Below are 7,347 nucleotides of genomic sequence, written 5' to 3' on the forward strand. Positions count from 1 at the left end.
GAGCTGTTTTGTAATTCAGCTGTTGAAACAGCCCTAAAGTCTTTGAAGATTATGGCAGCTTTAATTCTAGGAAAGAAACCAAAAAGTAAGTGTAAATATGCACCAAGAGAACTGGTAAATGTCTATCATTATGTTTGTAGTTAGCTATAAAAATATTTTGTGTGTTTTTAAAGAATGGATCCTGTGTTTCCAATTTTTTCCACTGATTTGCTTGCTTTACAGTAAATTTTCTTAGTATGAAAGATTTATTGATTATAAAACAAAAGGAATCTTCACCTTATCGAGTCCTTGCTGCTGCTTGGCCTCCATCTTTAAGTTTTCAACTCCTTGTGGGAGATTTTGCAGGATAAAATAATTGTCATTCATGTCTCTTCCCTTAAGCATCACTTTTTATTTTTTCCTCTGACTGGTACTGCAGCTGGGAACAGCTCTGCACACTCTCACACCTTTTTAATAATCAGATTAACAGCACTTGCTTACCGTAACTTTGAGCCGTGGTGACAGTGCCAGTCATCTCTCCTTTGTTGGCTGGACCGTTTTTCAGACATCTAAGGGTAATGGCACGTGAGTAACCTGCAGTCATGTGAGTATTTTCTACATCGCAGTCTTCAATAGACCAATGTGCTTTTTGTTCATGAATTTTTGGTGCGTTCTGTTGCCTCCAATTTATCTTTCTTCTCTTGTCATGCTGTCGGAGGGAAGGAGCAGGGGTTACGGGGAAGCTGGTTGAAAGTGGTCAGCCTTGATGCGTTTTCACTGTTGACTTTTGAATTTGATCTTAACATAGTTGTCGCCTCGCCTGGTTGCCAGTGCTGTAATAAATACCAGCTTGACAAGTCCGGCGGCCAGTGGTCAGTTTAGCACATACATCCCCTACGCTTTCAGGCCTTTTGATGTTGTTTCTATAAATCTCTCTGGCATGCCAGAGTAGAAACAAGACGACCAAAAAAACCTGGCCAGACCAAAAAAAAAAAAAAAAAAAAAGCTACAGAAGCTTGCTAATAGCCGGCTTATTTAACAAAACAACTGTGGTCCATCTGCAAACGGGTGCGAGCAGAGCGTTTGGACATTTCACAACGCCCCTGGTAGCACGACGAGCCGATCAGCGCGGCTTCAGCCCGGCTGTCTGCCGGGAGAGGAGGCTGGAGCTCCGTGGGGAGCCGCGAGAAGCCGTGCAGGGATGACCTGGGTTTTCCTGTCCCCTGAGCTTTCCTGGAAGCCTGTTGAGCAGCCCGCTCGGACATAACCATCTCCCCGAGGCTGTCCCTTCGCTGGTCCCCGCTCCGCACGATGCAGCTGTTGGACACGTGCGTGGTAAAGACATCTCCTTCAATCCCATCTCCTGCTACTCGGCGTGCCAAGATTTGGGGCTTAAAAGGGGAGAAAAAGATTAAAAGGTTGGGTTTTGGTTTGTTTCTTCCTCTCAGCTGGCTCAGCCTTTCAACGACAAAGCCCCTTTGCTCTAAATCCTCACCAAGCACAACTCGGGTAGCGGTGAGTTGTTTCCCCGTCAGTCCCGCTGCTCCCAGCACGCTGTGAGCACAGCACGGTCCCAAGAGTTGCACTACCAGTTGCATTATTTTATTTATTATAAAGCGCTGCCTATCACTGCTTTTAAATACCTATGAAGAAAAGCAAAATTCCTTAATAACGCAGGACCTTTCTAGAGATAGCTCTCTGCTTCCCCTTCCTGCTCCCCAAGACAAACAAAATGTGAGCATTTTCTGTATTCTGGAACATTTCTCTGAATTTTTTAAAGAAGAGTAATATAAAAGGGCAGCGAAAGACTGGCCTCATAAACGTGCCTTTAAAGTCATATTTACATATAGTGACATGTTTGAATGAGAAAATTTTCACGTTGTATTTTGGAGGTAAACTTTAGAGGAAAATTTTCATTGATCCCTTGCCAAGAGAAGTACTAACCTTTTAAAGATAAGGCCTTTATGTATATACATACGCAGACATATACATATAAATACATACAGTATATGAAAACTGTCATGTAATTTTGAGAATCTCATTCTACAAGAAGAAATTTTCTTTTCCTCCCTAGTCATTTTTTAAACAACAAATGATCAGGTTTGGAACTTCATTATTTCTCTACCCTTCTGTTTTCTGTTGCTGCATTTTAGAACTAAAAAACAAGAAGAACACCACCTGTGTGCAGCATTTCAGTTCTGTATTTCAGTATTTTGGGGGTGGTTTGGTTGCTTTTCCCTCGCTGATGGGTCAAAGCACAAGAGGACAGGACAGGGATTTGCCTCCTGCCAAAGGGGCATGTGAAGACAGGGCGATTGTGGCTGTTCACGCGCTGAGCACGACCTGGGCTTGGTCCTCACTGAGCTGCAGTGCCCAGAGCGAAGCGCTTAGCAGCACACAGCCTTTTTCCTCATTAGGTTTCAGTGTTAACGGGGCTCACCTAGGCTGCTTTTTTGCTCTGCTTCAGGCCTCATGCAGCATCACTGCAAGCACCCGGCGCAGACTGGGGCTGGACTACTTCCATTTGTTTCTCATTTTGAAAGGCATTGCATTCAGATCACGAGACCTAGCATCAATTTTTATTAAATTACCATTTTCGGAGGTTGGCAGGAAGAAGCCACGCGCTGGGGCTGCCCGGGGCTGAGTCGGAACCCTGCCAGCCGGCAGCGATGCTACACGGCAGCAAGCCCAAAGGGACCTAGTCCTTTCTTCACCTCCAAACAGCGCGGGCTTTTTTGTTTCCTTTGTTTGAAAGGGTTTGGGTTTTCCATGACCACCCCACAGGGAGAGGCTGTCCCCGGTTTGGGGAGAGGAAAGCTTCTGCCTATTTCCCTGCTTGCAAAAGCTCCCAGCGTGATTCCCAGCAGCTCCTGAGCTGCATTTCTGCTCCCTGCCCGGCCGTCCCAGCCCAGACCCCAGCGCCGGTGCTGGCTGCAGCAGAAGGAAGAAGAAACCACAAGCATTTTCTTCCCGGAGCAATCCAGCATCAAAGGGGCAACCTCTGGCGAGGGCTGTGCGACCGCTGCGTCTGGCATCCTGCGTGCTCCGGGAACGCATCCCTTCAGCCCATCCTGCTCTGGGAAAGCCTGTGGAAACGTGGTAGGTCAGTTGATTTTTTTTTTTCCCAGATAAACTTCCATCTTCATTCAACTCCTTCCCATCCCTTTGCCTTCCCCACACAAAGCCGAGAGCAGTCCGGACCCTTTTATCATCTTCAAGAGCTTTCCTAGAAGGAAATATTTACCCTTTCGATTCAGCTACGTGATTAAATCCCGAGTTGATGGAAAGACCCCAGTGCTGAGCTGGTGTTCCAGCATCTCTGCTGCTTTCCAACCCGCAGCGACGCATTCGGGGGCCGGGGGGAGGCTGCCGGGTCTTTTTCGGGGGGGGGTTAATCAGGCAGCGAAACAAAGACTTCCCATCAGAAGTCATTTACAGAGTGTGGGATTATGGTTTGCACAGGCTTTGGGTTTTTAAATGCTGAAGAGTTCCAGGAATGTCACTTCTTGGGGGGGTGGGGGAAAGCAGTTTCTGCCCCGCCGCACGTCCCGGCTCCCCGGCCAAGCAAGCCCCATGCCGGGACAGCCGAGAGGGCACCAGAGGCTTAGAAAAAGAGAGAACAGAAGGACTGGGAATTGCTTAATTAGAAACAGTTTTCTCCTTTAATGTTCTGCAATTACTTTGAGGTCAGTAGAATTATTAGTATTATTAATCACTGAATTTCCAGAGAACTAAAGTTAATAGTACCATAATTGGGGCATACCGTACAGCAGTAATTGCTAAGTGCCAGCAGGCAGCTAATTAAGTCTTCCAGCCTTTCTCTCTAGGCAGATCTTACTTCTTCGAAGTCTGCATCATGGATAACTCGGCTGCGGAGGGTTAAAAGTTTGGGGTAAGTGCACCAGCAGCCGCGGATGGGTGAGGCTGAGGTTTTCCAGGACTCTGCCCGCGTTTCCAACCGTGCCCATCGCATCTCAGGCCACTTGCCTCCGGGTGCCTTCGGCGTGTGTCCCAAGGAAAGGTGCCGTCTGCCGGAGGTCCTCCAGCTGGAGCCGGGCCAAGGTGCTGATGTTTCGGTCCCAAAGAGGCTGGGAGAAAGCCTTTCTGTCCAGGTTTGTTGCTTCATGAGGTTGTTATTGCTCTGCCTGCAGAGAGGGACAGGGGATTTGGATAGTAAAGTATTGCCGTGCTCTAGTGAGAAAGGTAAAAGGCACCTTTCGGTGATAAGGGGGTTGCAGGATGCTGAAGTAAGGGATCTCCCAGCCCTTCATTTGAAGAGGGAGTTCCTTCTGGACTCGCTAAGCCTCAGCAAGTCTTTCAGCAGCGGAGGAGAGCCCCAGCTGCAGCCCCTTGCTCGCGCACCGCGCCATCACCCACCGCCGACGCTGCAGCCCAGCCTGCTGTGGCGCTGGGATGGGCGATCTCTTGGGGCGCTTCAGAGCCAAGAACCAAAAGAAAAGACAAAGAAGAACGGGAGAAAACAGGTATATTCGCTAGTCCTGCTCTCTGGCTGTGGCAACGGGGTGAGCTCAGGGTTAAGGTGAAGGGTGAGCGCTCGCGGAGCCCAGGGTGTACGGGACAGACACGAAAGGCTGGCGGCAGCAGGAGCTCGGGAAGACACGACACCGTTTCAAAATGCTCCAGAGCATCTTGTCTAATGCGAGTCTACTCAATCACACATGAGATACCCTCTCCCTCCTACAGCCTGCTTTGCAGACCCCCTCCAAACCCTTCAACGCCTTGCACTGTCCCCGAGCAGCAGCCACCCCTCCTGCTGGCTCCCCAAGCCCCAGGCTGGCTCCGGGACCAGTTTATAAACCCCCAGTGCCGCTCTCTCGCCAGCTGCAGGGAATCGGCCCTTCCCACAGGTCCATCCCCTCGCTGCCCTCGCAGGTGGGATCCTGTCCCCCTCGAGCCCCCAGCCCTTGCTGCCCCAGCAGCTTTCGCCCTGCCCTGGGCTCAGCCCGGGTGCCGCAGGCTCTTGCTGGCCGTGGCAAACAGCATCTGCCTTCACTCCGTGGTAGGAGCTTCTCCGCGTTGATGCCAGAGTGTTTCCAGAAATTTGAGAACACGTGAAAACCTTTGCATCCCAATTCTAGAAGGAAATAAGAATTGCAATGTAATTGCATTAGTGCCGACTGCAAATTACCCACCAGTGGGAAATGAGGAGGTTAAAGCTGACTAAGGAAACAATACAAGTTAAAGACCCAACGGCCGGCGTAGCCATGTGTTAGAAATGAAACTCAGGTTTAACCTGGAGGGTGAAAACCGTTTTAGGTCGCTTGTGCAGCCACAGTGGGTAGCGTGTGCTCTCCTCCACGTATAGCCCTAAATGAATGCTGCTGAGTGACACCCTATGGTTACAAACCTGAAATCCAAACTGAGCCCACCCCACAGCCTGCGAAGATAATGAAACCTGAATTTCCATTTTATTTCAAATGCCCGGTGTAGTGAGGATAAGCAGCTGTGCCATGCCACCTCCGCTCGTGCGCAGCAGTTTGGTGGTTTAACCCTCCGATGCCGCTGTCGAGTCTTCAAAAAAGGCACCCCAGGTCTGGATAGAAAAAAAAAAAAAAAAAAGCTTTATGGAGGGGCTGAGCAAATCAGGCTTCAACGCCAGCACATGTATTTATTCTTTATAATTATAAACCAGGGGTTCAGGGCGCTGGGGCCGCACGCTGCCTGAGCAAGGCATTGCCGAGAAGACGATGCTCTGCCGTACTCCTCGTTGGATGGCACGAAGTGCTGCTCACCCCATTGCCCTCTTTCGCGTGGCAGGTATGTCGATGGCCGTTAGCCAACTTTCAGGCATCGCACCAGCAAAAAGGCACATTTTCCAGTGTCCAGCTTGTCAGGGAGACTGGACTGAGCTGGGACAGGTCACCCCGAGGGCCCCCCCAGCCACGGTGCTGCTCCGGCACGGCTGGAGACGCCCGTCTGTGCCTGCTTTGCCTTTTTCTCCTTTTTTTTTTTTTTTCATGTGAAGGAAGGGAGGAATGAAACCATATGTTTGGGGAGGTCGGGGATGGATTCCAGGAAAGTTTTGTTCTGGGTTAACGTTAAACATTTCACTGGCGTTTTGTCTCCATGTGTGTATGTGTGTGTATTGTTGGTCTTTGTTTTAAGTGGGCCATCGTGGTTATCCACAGCGCTCAAAGTAAATAAACCTCCAACAAAGCATTTGAGCAGCTTTCACGGCTAAATTAATCCTCCCTTTTTTTTTTTCCCCCTTTGCATAGGGGCCATTGGGGAAAGAAAGCAACGTTTATCTTTGAGGCACAGAGCTGTGCTGAAATAATTGTTATTTTCTTAATTATGGTGGGTTTTAAGCCCAATCCCAAACTTCTCTGGAGAGCTTAAATTTCTCTTGTAAAATTTCCTAAAGCCTCTAAGGCGAGACCCCTCCAGGAGCAGTGATTTCCCTGGAAAGGTGCCTTGTGTTCGAGTTGGTCTGCAGCTCCTGGGGTTGGTGTGTTTGAACCAGCCTGGGTGGGAGGGGAGGGTGGTGCAGCCCAGCACATTTTGCAAAAAAAAAAAAAAAAAATCCCTTCTTGGTTCCCCTCCTGATTTTCACAGAAAAACATCATTTAGAAGGAAATCTCCAGCCTGGTGAGAGATGATATAAAAAGTGGCTACGCTTCCCAAACAAGGAGTTTCTGGCTAATTCAGAGCACTGTTACCGGCGGCTGCCTGATCTCCTCTTATTATTTATCTCGTACTTAGGTATTCCTCTGGCTTCCCATCATTTCTGCTCCTCCTCTGAACCTCCCTTCCCTTTCTTCCAGCTTTGCTGTACTTCTAAAAAATGCCCAAATTGCCAATTTTTCCGGTTTCCATTTTGGGTTTCCTCTGCGAGCCGCAGGCTCCTCTCCCACCCCCAGTTTTCTCCCAGCACCTCTGCTGGGTCCCCGCATCCCTCCGGGCAGAGGCGGCAGCGACACGAACCTCATCTTGACTTGCAGCTATTTGTGCTTCGCTGGGTAAGCACCTTCGAAGCAAGCGCTTCTCTGCTCCGAGGCAGAGCACCTGCCGCAGCCGGCGTTTGGGATTTTGGAAAGCAGCATTTATTCCAAAGAGGTTCGAGTAAAACACCGAAGTTTAGCAGCAGCATTTGGGTTTGCAAGGGCATTTCCACCTGCAGCTCAGTACAACTGCTACCTATGGCAAGAGACATAAAGGAACCGACTGCTGACTTTCCTAGACATCGGTGCTTTAAAAAATGAGTATTTCATGCTTCATAAACATGCTGAATGAGGGGCATGTCTCATTTATCACCTAAATAGCGCTATCAGTGTCCGCTCCGTGCTGCGGGCTGGATTCTGGCGCGGGTGATGGACAGAGCTCTCAGCACAGGCGATGAACAGATCG

At 49.4% G+C, this 7,347-nt stretch overlaps 1 long non-coding RNA gene across 1 annotated transcript; it reads left to right on the forward strand.

The window, feature by feature from the left end:
- The first annotated feature begins 2,373 nt into the window (after positions 1-2,373).
- Positions 2,374-6,161, forward strand: LOC138690689 (uncharacterized). Its single transcript, XR_011329445.1, has 2 exons — positions 2,374-3,082; positions 3,794-6,161. It is a non-coding gene; the product is annotated as an uncharacterized lncRNA (long non-coding RNA).
- The last annotated feature ends 1,186 nt before the right edge of the window (positions 6,162-7,347 follow it).

Source organism: Haliaeetus albicilla, chromosome 23, assembly GCF_947461875.1.
Source record: "Haliaeetus albicilla chromosome 23, bHalAlb1.1, whole genome shotgun sequence".
Taxonomy (NCBI): domain Eukaryota; kingdom Metazoa; phylum Chordata; class Aves; order Accipitriformes; family Accipitridae; genus Haliaeetus; species Haliaeetus albicilla.